Here is a 14,998-nt window from a genome sequence, read left to right as displayed (position 1 = left end):
TAACCAACACTATCTGTAAATAATTGTAGTCTTATTTCAATGAAAACAAAAATGTATGTCTGAAAAAGTTTAATGTGCTCTGTTTATGGCGGATCTTAACAGCCTACCTCCACCCTTCGCCACTGCCTTGTGTATATAATAGACCCGCAAGAACCCCAACAAATGTAATTAAAAATTAAATATTATACTTATATCTACATATTTGCTTACTTAACCCACAATGGCCGAGCAGCTATCGTGTCGGCTTATAATGTCGTCGGTCCCAGGTTCGAATTCTGGGTCTGGCAAATACACATACTTATTGTTTTTTTCAATGTCTGTTTTGAGTCTGAGTATTTCTCATCCTTACGTAAACTAATCAGTAATCACGATACAGTATTCCGTACATCACCTTCGAGGCGACATTGCCAGATTGAATAATAAATAATATTATTGTATTCAATTATTTTGTAGTTTTCGCGCGGCAATTTGATTCAGACAATTCTGTTTCCGGTTTTGCTCGGGGAATTTCAAGTCATCGGGCGGATACAGACTGCTGACTTTGAATGCCTGAATTAACACTGACACCGTGCGAATTATTTATTATTGTACATACGTCTAACAGCAGTAGTGTGGAACCTGCGGAACACATCCTAATCAGCAATGACAACTTCGCAATTTTAATTATAGATAACACTTTGTGCATCTGGCCAAGGCCGACTATTTTCAAGCCGTGCACAGAATTACGAAGTGCGATGGTAGTGCTAGGTTATAGAGTAGATATTTTTATTCAACCAATTTCAATATTCTGTACATTTTTATTTATTTACTTACAAATGCGAATTTTCGCGTACATACGAATTCGTCAACTGTCAAAGCAGAAATGCAAAGACTATAATGCAGAAATGCTTTATTTCTTGAAATGTCCACACAAAATCGGTATAGTAGGATTTTTATGGTAAAACAGTTTTCTAGGCATCGAAAAAGGATATTATTTAATAATTTACACAGATGACATTGGCTATATCGAAATAGTTTGAAATGTCGCAAATTTGCAACACTATGCAGTAAAGGGTTAAGGTGTTCATGACATAACAATATGTACTTAAGTAAGAATACCTACATGGTAACACGAGTAAAACAAAGTACATGGAAGCACACCGAGTGAACTAAGTATAGGTACCTAACCTACCCTATGTCATATTCCTTCAATTAACTCACTCTCGCGTATATAATTATACGAAACGATTAACAAAGTTATTGTCTTTTCAATTGGCATTAGTAATGACAGGTTAGTTCTGCACCTCGGGAGAATAAACAGCAGTTGCTTCCGATTTCTAAGATAGTTATCAGAGACACACAAGTCTGTACTACTAAGAATTGCAGAGTTTCCATTTATAATTAATAAATAATGATAAATGGATAATTAGTACATTTCTATCATGAATATAAGTTGTAAGTGGGATCGCGGTTGACAATCACTGCGCTAATGTTTCCTATTCGTGACTATTGTGCTAAGCAGGTAAGCCAACCGATTAAAAATTACAGAATCGTCATGCAGATCGTAGAAGCAATGACTGTTTAATGTATGCTTTAATTGGTTGCTTATTTTTATGCCTAGTTATAATAACTTACACCCATAAATAATAAAATTATGATATATTGTTATTCAAGTGCTGTTTCATAGCGATTCATTTAATTAATATAATATATAAGGTATGAACAATCCGGCGAAGCGCATTGTAGATTTTCTAATCAGTCAATTTCATTCACATTATTAAAGCAAGTATCTTTTCAAAAACAGTTAAGTCCACAATTCAATAATATGAGGCGTCTAATTCCAAGAGTAAGGCATAAAGTCCACTAAAGCAGGCTTACGGGTCGCTCGCGCATTTTCTATGTGAATCATCAAAAATACAACGTAATCAAATACGCCAGCGCACACTGGATTTGACGACGCTTTGTGCCCGCCTGCCCCATGAGTCACCGTTTTTGGCTTCTCAGCGATACGAATTAACGAAAATACAACGTAGTCCATTCATTGAACACGGCAAGCAAAATCACGCTCCTCGAAGCGTCGTCGACAGACGGGCGAGAAGCCATTATTTAAGAACAGTGAACTCTTTGTTTAGTTATTGCGTGTCCGATATTAATTACAAGCCCCGAGAAATTTAATAATATTTTTATTGCTTTGTTATGAGAGACGCTGATAATAATAATTATTTTGTGCTCAATTTTGTGTCATTAGATTATTGTAGCATTGTATCATGCCCCCCACATGTAACAAGCGAGCCCCCGGTCAGGATCTTTGGCAGGATTCTCTACTTATTGCTAAGTTTAATGACATGACGTGTAACGCACAACAGAAGCGTTTTCAAAATTGTGTTAGAGGTAAAAGTAAGGGCCTTCAGTTTATTTTTAACGATTTTTTGTGGTTTCAATACATCTAATTGAATTATGGAGTTGTCGAATATCAACATAAATCAATCAAAAATTGCATCTTACAGGTACAACGTAATTTTTTAAATGTTAATATCCCCTTAGTGAAATAGCACGATTTTTTTTTTACTATTAGAGCAAATTTTTGATGCGTGTTTATCTCGTACCTATATCTGATCGACCCGCCACCCCGGGCCCCTAGGCTAAAGCCCTGTCAGCCTAGTCAAGTCTATATCAAGTTAAAGAATATCATGTTATTGTTAAAACGACAATTTCTACAGTAATATCATACTTAATTTGACAGATCTGAAATATTATGACGTCTCGCGCAATGACGTGACCATAGCCGACCATTACTATCTTAGTGAACTATAGTTGCGCTTTGTGAATTTCCTCCCTTTTCTATGTGACTACTTGTCAAAACTATATTACTTTGTAATATTTAGTTTATGTGTCTAAATGTTTGAATATGTTTTGTTGACGTGAATTTTGACTAAAGAGATGTGTGATTAATTCCCACCATTTTAAAATTAAAACAATCTGCTGATTTTTATTAGCCGTACCTTAATCATTTCAATATAAATAAAATATATTTGCGTTATTCAATATTTTCTTCGTATGCCTTGACGGATTTTGGATGTTATGAATCATTACATAGTATGTGAAATTCTTTTCATTACATGTTTTTGGTCATGTACGGCCGTCATATCCGGAATAAAAGTATCTAAATTTCTTAATATTGTTAATTACAACAATAATATACAAAATAATATTCATTTTTAGTGGATAAAAAATACGTAAATACACATCGCCATACAGAGTGTATACGCGGAGCTATGGGATGCTGGTTTGACATGGAACGATGCAAGAAGACTGGCGAGTGGCGAGGAATTCTTGGAGGCGCCTCGTGGTGTCCATATGCTCCAACTAAGGGGCGGATATGGCCGAAGAAGAAGAAGATACATCGCCATTTTTCCCAACTGAGACTGAACGGATAACTGGACCGATCGTCTAAATACACCGGCGTTTCAAAACTGAACGGACCAAAACGGAAACCTCGACTGAAAGGCCAATAGGACCTTTTATAACCAATACTCTTCCTACAGTAGGTACCGCATACTAAACAACTACGTATGTATTAAAACGCATAGGCGTAACGTGGCGGATTAAAAAGATCGCCTAATTAATTTACTAATAACATTTATTATTGGAGTGTACAGCATTCGTGTATCGCTAAATGCGGACAATAAAGCAATAATAATTAATTAGTATTCTTGAAATTGTTAAAAACAAACTGTTTATTGAAATTTGAAGCAATCAGAACGTCTCGGCGACGTGCTAAGAAATAAAAATGCTTTATTTTAATTATTAATTAACACACAAGCAAGTGGCACGCAAGACGCTAATTAAAGACTAGCGTCGAAACGACTCGTGTTATTAACGATCATTTAATAAAATATAATGAATATTTAAGTGGACTTAACCCCCTGTTATCGAGGTGTTGAGATTTCTGGGACACCACACTTTCATACATGTTTTTTTGTGAGAATCTGAAAATTGATAAACTACAATTGAAATGATGGAAGAGGGAATATATTTTTGGTGACAATTAATAATGATTTGAAACCGCGAATATATAATATTGTATGGCATGGCCCTCGCAAGGGGGTCTGGCTCTAACCTAGATAAACACACATCACAAATGTCCTCTAATAATAAAAAAGTCGCCTGCGGCGTTATTTTACTTCAATAATAATAAAATTTTAAAACAGAGAAATAATGAGTTAATAATTATGTGTAGAGTCTGTCTTCTATAAGCTGGCGTGCGGTTCATGCAATCAGCACTGCATTCCTTCTCGTTCCCTCCCTTGCAACAGTCGAACGCGATGGCACAATGTTTTCCATCCGCGAACGACGTTAGCTTATAGAATACAGACTCTAGTAAATTGTGCATGATTATCAAAATCAAGCAGATAAATTGAGGTTTTTAATTATATTATACCCATATTAAATATATAGATATATATTATATTTCTGTTATAAACTTAAGTTTTATAAGTATTTAATTATTAAATATTTAAATACTGCAAAATGAAGCGCCTAGTTTCAAAAGCCCCTAAAACGACTTTATGTAGTTCTGAGAAAAACGATTTTAGGTAGTTTTGAGAAAAATGAGAAAAAATCATTTCTATTAAATTTGTGAATTTTATGTATTTATTTTGTAATATTTTGTAATAAGTATTTTGGCTTCCCATTTTAGGGGTATTTGAAAAGCACACCCAACCATTTTAGCGGGTTTTGAAATGTACCCTAATTTTTGATCATACGTATTAAGATACGGTTTTTGGCGTTTTTTCAAGCTCAATCTTTGGCCATAATATAGGTAATAAAAATATCTATCTAAATACATATCTAACTCAAAAATTTTCAAAAACCGTTTTAGGGGCTTTTGAAACTAGGCGCTTCAAATGAATGTTTTATTTTTCCCCTGGCTGTTCTGTTTTCTCACCGTTCTGTTTTGTCCAGTTACCGATTGTAAAACAACTTGGTTTTGAGATTAGGTACAATGTAAATTGTGAAAATATTACTTGAAATATGTTTTTAAAAATGGAACATCCGCATTATAATGAACGTCAGCACCTGTTAGGTTCTTATTTATAATTAAGTGTAGGTACTTAAATACAAAGCGCACTCAAATTGGAAAAATCAATGACACCGTTATAATGCAGAGGTACAAAAAATAATTACTGTCCGTTCTCAGTCAGATCGTTAAAATCCGTGATATCGCCATTCTCGATCGCTGTGAAAATCGTACGAGTGTAATTTTTTCGTTTGACTTTATTTTAAGAAAAAAAATATCAGGATTCCATGACGTTTGAAGTCTTCCAGTGAAAATAGGTAGATATCCATTTTACCAGACATCTTAAATTAATATGTCTGCACATGCAATTCTGGATTTTATTTTTGGCACGTCCGCCTGCGAGACCAATCGAAAAAGTCTGTGAAAAATGCAGCTGAGTAATATTATTTCTCCAACCCTTTATCCATTAAAAATAATAAAAAAACACATAAGAAATTTAGAAAGTCGGTATGTACCTACACAAATGCGTAGGTAAGTGCAATGTCCTTGTTTTAAAAGTAAAGCCCTAGGTATCATAAAATAAAGTAATCCGATCATTGATACATGAAAATATCTCAAGAATTCATGCATTCGTTCCTATGATGCAGCGGCGATTTTTTTTGATACATATTAACGCAATCGATACGTCAGAATATTTAAAAGGGGGCTTTGAAACATTTCAAAACAGTCAATAATACAATTATTAAATTAAAATTAAATCCTAAAAAACTGCTAATATTATTATGTATCATCACTCATTCTAGAAGAAAGATATATATATTATTGCTAGGTACGACGGTAGTTGGAATGTATGGTGTTTATTTTACTTTTTATCGTGCGGTGTCTCAAAATCAGTCAGTGTCTCGGACATCCACGTATCTAAACTAGCCACTGGTATAACGGCACGTTTAAAGAGAATGAAGAAATATTGCTAATTTAAATAAAAAATGTCTTACTTCCAGATCAAGTTATCTGACAAACAAGCAGCGTGACCGTCTTTAGAGGATTTTTTACGTAGAAGTAGCGACACGTGGTCGTGTGAAATATTGTTTTGATTAAATAAAAAAAATATACGATATGGACTTTCCAAACTACATTCAATTTGTTAGCAATGTTCCCAGTGTGTACGTGCGTTGATTTTCGAAATTCTCAAACAAATGACTACACACGTACGTTTGTGTAGGGGCAAAAGTTCAAAAACCATTGTATAGTTTGTTTGCGGACATAATAATATTGTGTGTCATGGTCTTGACTAGGCATGATTACATTATTACAAAATGGCGAACAACTCACAGCTGTTAAGGTGTAAAATCAATTAATATTGTTCGAAATTCAAATTCTGCATATTGTTAACAAAACAATTTTTTGTTTGTAAATTTTTGCTTATGTTATTGCGACGGGAAAGTGCACTCACTGGTAGATAACATAACAGTCAAAATTACAACTCACCCAACAGTCATATAATTAGTAATAATCGCTGTGTAATAAATATAACGTAAAATCATTATTATTACGTAAAAAGAAATCAAATCTCTTTCTCTGGGATTAAGTTTTTATTGACTGATTTTTGATGATTTTGGTATTGTAAAGAAGAGATTGTATTGAAAATGTAATTAGTTTAAGTGAAAGTGCTTATTTCATGCATGGATGACCACTATCACCCAATATGTGTAAAATTTATTACCTATAGAAAATCTGCATACAAATAATGAAAGTTTTTACAACACGGAAAGAAAACCAAGACCATTAATATTAATTAATTGTTTTATCACTCTTTCTTGCGAAAATATTTATTAATACAAATCGAAATAATCTCTCTATTTAGGGACATGAAAGCATTTTATGCATGTCTAGATTTCTCAATTGCCAAAACGGAAGAGTAGTTGGACGTAAGAAGTTTTAATGGGCTTTTAATGATGACACTGGCGAATACTCCATACTAGGCATTTAGTAGATTTTAATCGCGTAAACAAATTTCAAAATTAAAAAATAACAACACAGCCACATGTTTCTAAGTATTATAACATAATTGAATTTAGGATTTACCTATACATAGATAGACTGTACTGAGTCTATCGAATATTCTACTGAAAGAAAATATGGCTGTATATTTGAATTATGTTTTAAAGACACCTGGAAATTCCACTAAGGTTATATTAATATAACCATATGAATATTCCCGACAGTAGATTTGCAGTGACGTCCTGTGGGTGTAGGCTGATTGAGCGTCGCTTGGGGGCGGCGCTTTTTATATCTAAATTTAATTTTGTATGTTTAGTGGTGTTATTTTGTTAGTAATGTATATGTTACACCGACTGTGCGAAATTGACTATTACATGAAATGGGCAAAATTTTGGCTAATTCATGTAATAGTCAAGCCTGTTGCCTTATTCATGAATTAGGTAATTTTTCTGCTGAGTACATGAATTCGCCACGGTATGGAATTCTTGAACTGTCAACATGACAGAAGAAAAAGTAAATTTAATACGGATGGTTTTATTAGTTATAATTGGACATAATATAATATTATTATTATTAGGTTAGGTTTTGTAATTCTGAATTAAATTATTCAACTGAATGTCCATTTTGAGGTTAGCTATCAAGTGTCAACAAACTATCACAAACATTCAATCGACCATCGCACAATTGATACCCAAGCACGAATCAAATCGCGAAAATACTTTTCAAGAAAATTCTTCCGTTATCATATTATAGTTCTAGATTTTTTTTGCGCATAGTAAATGGATATGAACGTCATTCAAATCAATGACATTTGACACATTTGTTTAGTTGCAAAAAACACCACGGAGCGCGATCATCTATTTTGACCATAGATAATATAAATGTACATTTTGACCAATCCATGAGCATTTGATACATTTAGTTTAGTTGCAAAAAAAAAACCGTAGCGCTACTATCTAATTTGTCCAAGACATGAAGTAGGCAGAAAAATTACTGCCGATTTCACGCACTCTCCAGATATTTTGTCTAATTCATGAATAAGGCAACGGGCTTGCATTTTTCATGATTTAGACAAAATTTTGCCCATTTCATGTAATATTCAATTTCGCACATTCGGCGTAACATATATATACAACACATTTTTTAGATATTGGAGTCATGACAGTATGGTAAAAAATACTGCATAAAAAATGGGGCGGAATTTTGGCGCTGCCTATAGGCGGCATTTTGTATAGGGACGTCACTGTAGATGTGTGCAAGTCACAATGCGAAACATTCACAATGGTTATTATGAAGTTATTAAGGCCTAAAAATACTCTGGTAAATGCATGCCTAAGTACTTGCATTTCTATATTATGGCAAAAATAAATCTTGGCAGAAACATGTGAACTATGGCACTGTTAGTAAAATACTAACGTAGACATTGCACGTGACTTTAATAAATATAATGGAATTAACATATTATTTTTATGACGCATACTTAGCAAGTTGAACATTACATTTTATGATGCATCTCGCGTGATAGTCTTACAAAGTCCATCGAGATGAGAGGATATTTTGGAGGTGGTGACGACGAATGGCGCGCCTCCTCGTGACCCGACGCCGTATCTTCAGCATAAATAAAAAGCACCAAATTAATAATAATGCTAACAGAAAGCTCAAATAAAATAAGTATAACCAGATGCCCAGAACAAATTTTGTAGAAATCGAATGCAGTAAATATTACATGCATTTTTTAAGGCTTACACCTCAGTTGACGCATGGTCTAAAAAAATCGTGGCTAGGCGATGCGCGGATTGTGCAAATGAATAATTTGTCATATAAATCCAACATGCGTCCATTTAATGTTCTATTAGTAACAATAATAATATATTCATTGACATGTATTCTTTTTCAAGTAAATGGGAAACGTTTTTTAGTCATCTTTACACGATTTAAGAATTAATACCCCCGTCGCCATCACGAAACAAATTGACGTGTTCACAGCTCGACTTTCGCTCTCCGATCGCCAGCGAGTCCAAAATTTCGTCGCACCTATAGTTGAAAATTATTTGCCGTTTCACTAAATTATGCTCTTAAAGCTGGTTATCAGCTTTTCAATTAATTTCTTTGACAGTATCTGTATGAGTACAAGTTTTACATCACTGACGAAACCCTCGTTCCTTCAGTGGGCACTAGATTTTAATGGGTATATTCTGCCATAAATTGCATTCAAGTTTCAGAGTCATTCGTACGCATATAGAAAATACCAATGGACCAGCTGGACATTTTAATCGCATTATACGTTGATGTATTTGATGAAGGTTTCATAAAAGACCATGGACATACAGAGTCTGCCCGAGTTTGTACAGATGAAAACTATTGAGAAATGAATTCTAGCTACACCGTAAGACCAGTGACGTCCTGTGACGGTAGGCAGATTGAGCGTCGCTTGGGGGCGGCAGTTACTCGAAGGGCGGCAAATCGAGGAGAATCATTTGTAATGTATATAAATAGCTACCTAAACTTAGTAATAACGAAAGTATCTTTCAATTAAAAAATCCAGCTCACTGGTTTTGTCGGGTTCGCGGTATCTAGTTTACTTCCGTTGCCTTTCGACGTTCTTGGTGACCCGAAACGACACGTGCAGATTTGCGAATAATTAGTCTGATATTTTATTAGTAATGTATCCATACAACACTTTTATTAGATATTGGACTGGAAGGATGATAAAAATACTGTATACAAAATGAGGCGGTATTCTGGCGCTGCCTAGGGGCGGCATTTTATCTAGGGACGTCACTGCGTGAGACGGAAGAATTAAAAAATATGCATTCATTTCTATACATCAGCATAATTGCCATATTCTGCTAATGCGTCTACGGTTGTTCTATAACAACCAAAAGTACATAGAAGTATGCAATTAAAAATTAATTAACTCTTGCATAAATTGCAATAGGGGTAATTTTTACAGATTTCGCCAAACGTTCAGGTTCTACTGACTGTATATCGTCTCTGTTCTGGCAGAACACACTAACTGGAGAATACTAGTTTTGAGTAATTTGACTTCTAAGTTGTTAAAATGTTTGAAATGGTCTATCATGTGAGTTTATTAAGTAATCGTAAAAAGGATAACTTTAAAATAAAGACTGTTTACTTATTAAGAAGGTTTCCAGACAGTAAATTAAGGAACATTTTGGTATAACTAACTCAATATGTCATTTTTTTCGAATTAGTGTCTTCTGCCAGAACAGTGACGATATATGTACGCTAAATAAGCCAGAAATACCATATGTACTTTTTATCGATTTAATACAAAAACTAACCGTGTAGTTTTTACAGAAATTCATCATTACTACACAAAGAGATTAAAGACTTTTTTTACACCCGTTTAAAATTGTGTATTTGTGTATTATCAACATAAAAAGTCGGCAACACTGGTTCGGATGTGACATTTTTTTCAAATATAAATAACATTGAATCGCGGATATTAATTTCAGAAAATTACACGACGAAAACATTCCGACCAATAAGTGAAACGGCAAATAATTTTCAACAGTAGGTGGAACGAAATTTCGCAGTCGTCGCCATTCGGAGACTGACAGTAGAGGTGTGAGCACGTCAATTTGTTTTGTGATGGCGTCGGAGAAATATATTCTTAAATCGTGTAAAGATGACTAAAAAACGTTCCGCATGCACTTGAAAAAGAAAACATGAATATATCTACTATTATTATTACGAATATAATAATAAACATAACATTAAAAGGACGCATGTTGAATTTTTATGACAAATTGTATTTCGTTCGGCTCGCGTCATTTGCACAATCCGCGCATCGCCTAGTCACGATCTTTTTAGACCATGCCTCAGCTGAAGTATAGCCTTAATATTTCCTTCTCCTCCCAAATGCCTACAATCTACAATCACGGTATCCAAGAATCATTCCTGTAGAATTATAAGATCATACCTACAATGAAATGAGAAAAGGGTCACGTGGGAGGTCGCCCGCGAGGGGCAGTGGTGGAGAACAAAGGGCGGATGTGGGCAGACAAAATGTCATCCTGCCAAGGCTAAGGTAGAACCTGGACACGACTTCAATAGGTGCATAAAAATGGTATTGTGAAAAGCATGCGATAGAAATCAGCGACCGGCGAGTAGGCTTCGCAACAAAATTAAGTAGGTATTCGATTGTCCTATGAGACGGAGTTAACCAGAAGAGTCCATCATACACCGCGGTGTTGTTTTCTTGGCCATTTGCTTAACACATTGTTATAATATAAATTATCAAAAAAAACGTATATTTCATTAACACAGCGGGTTTAGAATTGGAATTGTTACTACTTAATTCGTGCAGTCTAGGACGGTGTGACATATAAATTGTACGTAAAACATTTCACCGTGGCACAGTTCGCCGTGAGTTTTCTTATCGGGAAGAGATGACCGTATACTATAGGCATGGCTTCCACAAAAGGGGGGCTGACAGGGCTCTAGCCTGGAGGCCCGGGCTCAGGAAGGGCCCGCCGAGGCAAGTCAACCAGATAAGTCATATAAACACACATCAGAAATTCTCTCTCATAGTACAAAAAGTCGCCTGCGGTGCTATTTTTCTCCAATAATGTTATTATTTAATAGTATGTGGTTGTACGATACATTTTTTTATTGTGTATCCATACTCGACAACTCCATAATTCAAATGGATGTATTAAAATATACAAAAAAAAAAACACTAAATACACACATTAATTTTACCGCGTACACTATTTGGAAAACGCTACTGTAGAGCGTCACACTGCCTTTATCTTTAAAGATAGGTAGGGGTACCCGCCAAAAATGCTAGCCTGGGGGCCCGCTTCAGAATGTGGGGGCCATGACTATAGGTACCTATATGAAAATGCTTGGAGTGTGAGGTACGTTTTCTTCAATATGTAGGAATTCATAAACATAACTTTATGCACATACAAACAGAGGTGGCACTTATCTGAAATATCGAGAAGTGTGCTAGTAGGGGTTGCTATCTGAGTTTTAATTTTTTTTTTGGTTACATGTTCAATCCTAAGAAGATCATATGGGCCACTACAGAGTGGAGGTTATATAAAAAGTTTTTTTACGAGAAATGTACCTACATAAGCCACTCCCTCCACCTATCAAGGTCCATACTCTGGGTCCAAACACACGTTGAAAAACAACATGGTAATTTTTTTCTAGGCCCGGATTCGAACTTACGGATAGGATCTTACTTAGTGAGTATGTACCTAATAATATAATAAAGGAACAAAATATGTAATAAAAACTATATGGTTATATAAGATAGACATATTATGCTATTATCAACGTATGTCGTGGTGCAATGAGTAAGGCTCTGATTTTTCATCTGGGAGCTGCAGGTTCGATTCTCGATGTGGTCACAATATGTATATGTATGTGATTTTCTCAAAGCATGGGTGTCTATTTCACTCCTATTACTAAATACACTACTTACTCTTAAGCTACACTACTGTCATTGGGGCGTCTAGGCCTGTTGTAGAGTTAAAAAAGAATTTATTATGTATATATTATCTTAGAACTTGTGCCGTCTCCTGAAGCCTGCCACCCGGGTGTTTTGCACCCCTAACACCTCCGCTTGGCGCGCCTCTGTTTGCCGACCCCGGTTTTAACAGATATTACTTAGTTAATATACTTACCAATTTATTTATTATTAGTTCATTCCCTGTCTTCATAAAAATTTGGAAAATTAGGTATAATAGGCAATGACATTAATATGTCATTGATAATAGGTATTTAGTTTAAAAAAATATCGTAAAAATATAGAATTGCGTGTATTTTTTGGGATTGCAAGAAAAAAACATATCCATACTTGACTAATGTACCTACCTATGGTAAATCTTATAATAAAAAAATGTCATTTATCGTGAAACAAATTGTTCATTGGCAAAAAACCATTTTCATATTACAAAAACTGAAGATAAAATTCCAGCAAATTATCTTTTTTGTTTTGGGAGTTTTGGGACTTCCATGACTTTGTACTAATCCCATAATTTCGATGTTCCAATCCCTAGTCGTATGTGGATGTCTGTCCATCTACACATTTAAAAATCATCTGGATTATTGCAAAGAAATTCATTCACTTTATAATTTTAAAAGTGGCTTTGGTTACATTATCAGTGGCTTATAACTATGCTAGAATATTTTTTAATTTAAATCTAAGACGTGCCTGAAAAAAATTCAGTAGGTAACAGAGAGAAAATAATAATTAGGTAGGCATCTTTTCATCTCAAATCCGTACGTCATTAAGTACTTGGGAGTTATCAATGGATAGGTAATATTTGTATAGAAATGGTTACAATTCAAAATGATGATTTGCAAATTTAATTTAGCAATGTGTCACAGACAGTGAATAATGGAAAATAGCTTGGCTGTCTGAGAGGGTGTGTTCAATAAGCCCGGTCCACCCCCCGTCGTGCGGGGTATACCGTCGCAAATCGATCTGCATTCGAGCTATAGTATTTATTTTCCAACAATACTGCATAAAATCATCACAACATCAGACAGGACATACAATATAATCAATGTCACGCCACAAGTCGCCGTTCTTCCGATCTCGATTCTCACAATAACGGCAAAAATCGTGCAAAAACAATAATTTATTTACACCTACCTTCAATGTGGAGAAATCGAACAAGACAATCGGTAACAGAATACAATCACAAATTCACAATATCCTCCGAGAAACCTATGAAAAACTGATGGAGCACACAATCGACAATCAGACTAGACTTCAAAGTACCGGTTGTTATGTCAAAAAACACGACTTTGCAAAAAAAATGGTTGATACACAAACAGACAAAATATCGCGGAATCAAATACAAGCAGTATTTTTATTCGGTTAAAATGGAAGTTTAACTAAACGTATACAAGCGCCACCACACTGAGAGCGGGATATGTCAAAATGGCACGGGTAATTTGGAACGTATTGTATTTATTTTACGATTTGTTTTTCATTTATTTATCGTGTAGGGGTTGATACGAACGCTGCGCTATCTACTCACGACGCTCTGAGACTGACTGACAGATGAATACGCGGGACGGAACTGGCTGAAGTTAGCGGCGGGATACAGGTAACTGCTGTCGACCAATCAGACGCGGAAGTTGCAGGCCAATGAATGCAATTCGTGCGGCCAGGGATGTGATGCTTCGAAAAGTATTTAGGCCTTCACGATGGCGGGGTTCAAAAAATTCTCGCAAGATGATGATTAATTATTAAATTTAATACGTTTATAAAATACGTAAGATAACACTTGACATTTTTATGTCGTTATTCGCATTTGAATAAGCTTTCCACATTATAATCCCCTTTTATGAACATTAGTAGATTTGCACAACTTTGTGCCCAATACCCAATTCAGTGTTGCCAACTTTACTGTCGACCACAAAAATATGTCACATGGAGTAAACAAAAATCGATTGACTTTTTATCTCTCGTAAGGAAAATTAAACATAGGTAATGCATAATATGTAATGTATACCTGGAAAAGTTGCTAGATCCGCGGTTGAAGCGACGATGCACGGTAAGTAGTTGGCGCTGATTTATACGAATTTACAGAGCTCCGGATTTTACAAGATAAAAAGAACTTTTTATATACAACGTTTTTAAATTTTCTGTTGAATTATTATGCTCTATATGCTCAAACTTGTACTTGATATGAAGTAAATAAAGAACAAACAAACAACTATAGAATAGGTACTGAAATGTCATTTTGACATTTCATTTTGATTTCCATAGTAACGCACGTATATATTAATAATTTAGTTGCTAGGACCACCCACTTAGCAACCAATAATAGTCTTCTACTTTTTCGGATTTTACGGATTTTTCTGAAACAACTTTCCATACAAAACAGAATTAACTGAAAATGAATTCAATTCTGCTTAAAGATGGCTAAAAGTATTAAAAGAACGCATTGACATCGTGTTCTGATATATTCTAAAAGTTTCAAATGTCTAGCTAGTCAAGAAGTTAGT

At 34.8% G+C, this 14,998-nt stretch overlaps 1 protein-coding gene across 3 annotated transcripts in view; it reads right to left on the bottom strand.

The window, feature by feature from the left end:
- The window catches only part of sn (fascin domain-containing protein singed), a 163,016-nt gene extending 148,977 nt beyond the window's left edge, over positions 1 to 14,039 (bottom strand). For 2 of the 3 annotated variants that reach the window (XM_085949740.1, XM_085949739.1), the window contains exon 1: positions 13,635 to 14,028. The gene's annotated coding sequence lies outside the window, so the exon portion shown is untranslated. Of the gene's footprint in view, positions 1 to 13,634 lie in introns of all 3 variants that reach the window. The other variant, XM_085949738.1, reaches the window with a different exon arrangement.
- Positions 14,040 to 14,998: the final 959 nt, after the last annotated feature.

The sequence above is a fragment of the Rhyacophila brunnea genome, unplaced genomic scaffold, assembly GCF_057557595.1.
Source record: "Rhyacophila brunnea isolate RB1 unplaced genomic scaffold, BYU_Rbru_1.0 scaffold_22, whole genome shotgun sequence".
Taxonomy (NCBI): domain Eukaryota; kingdom Metazoa; phylum Arthropoda; class Insecta; order Trichoptera; family Rhyacophilidae; genus Rhyacophila; species Rhyacophila brunnea.
Note: the sequence above shows the minus strand (reverse complement) of the source record. Positions and strands in the feature narration are given on the sequence as shown.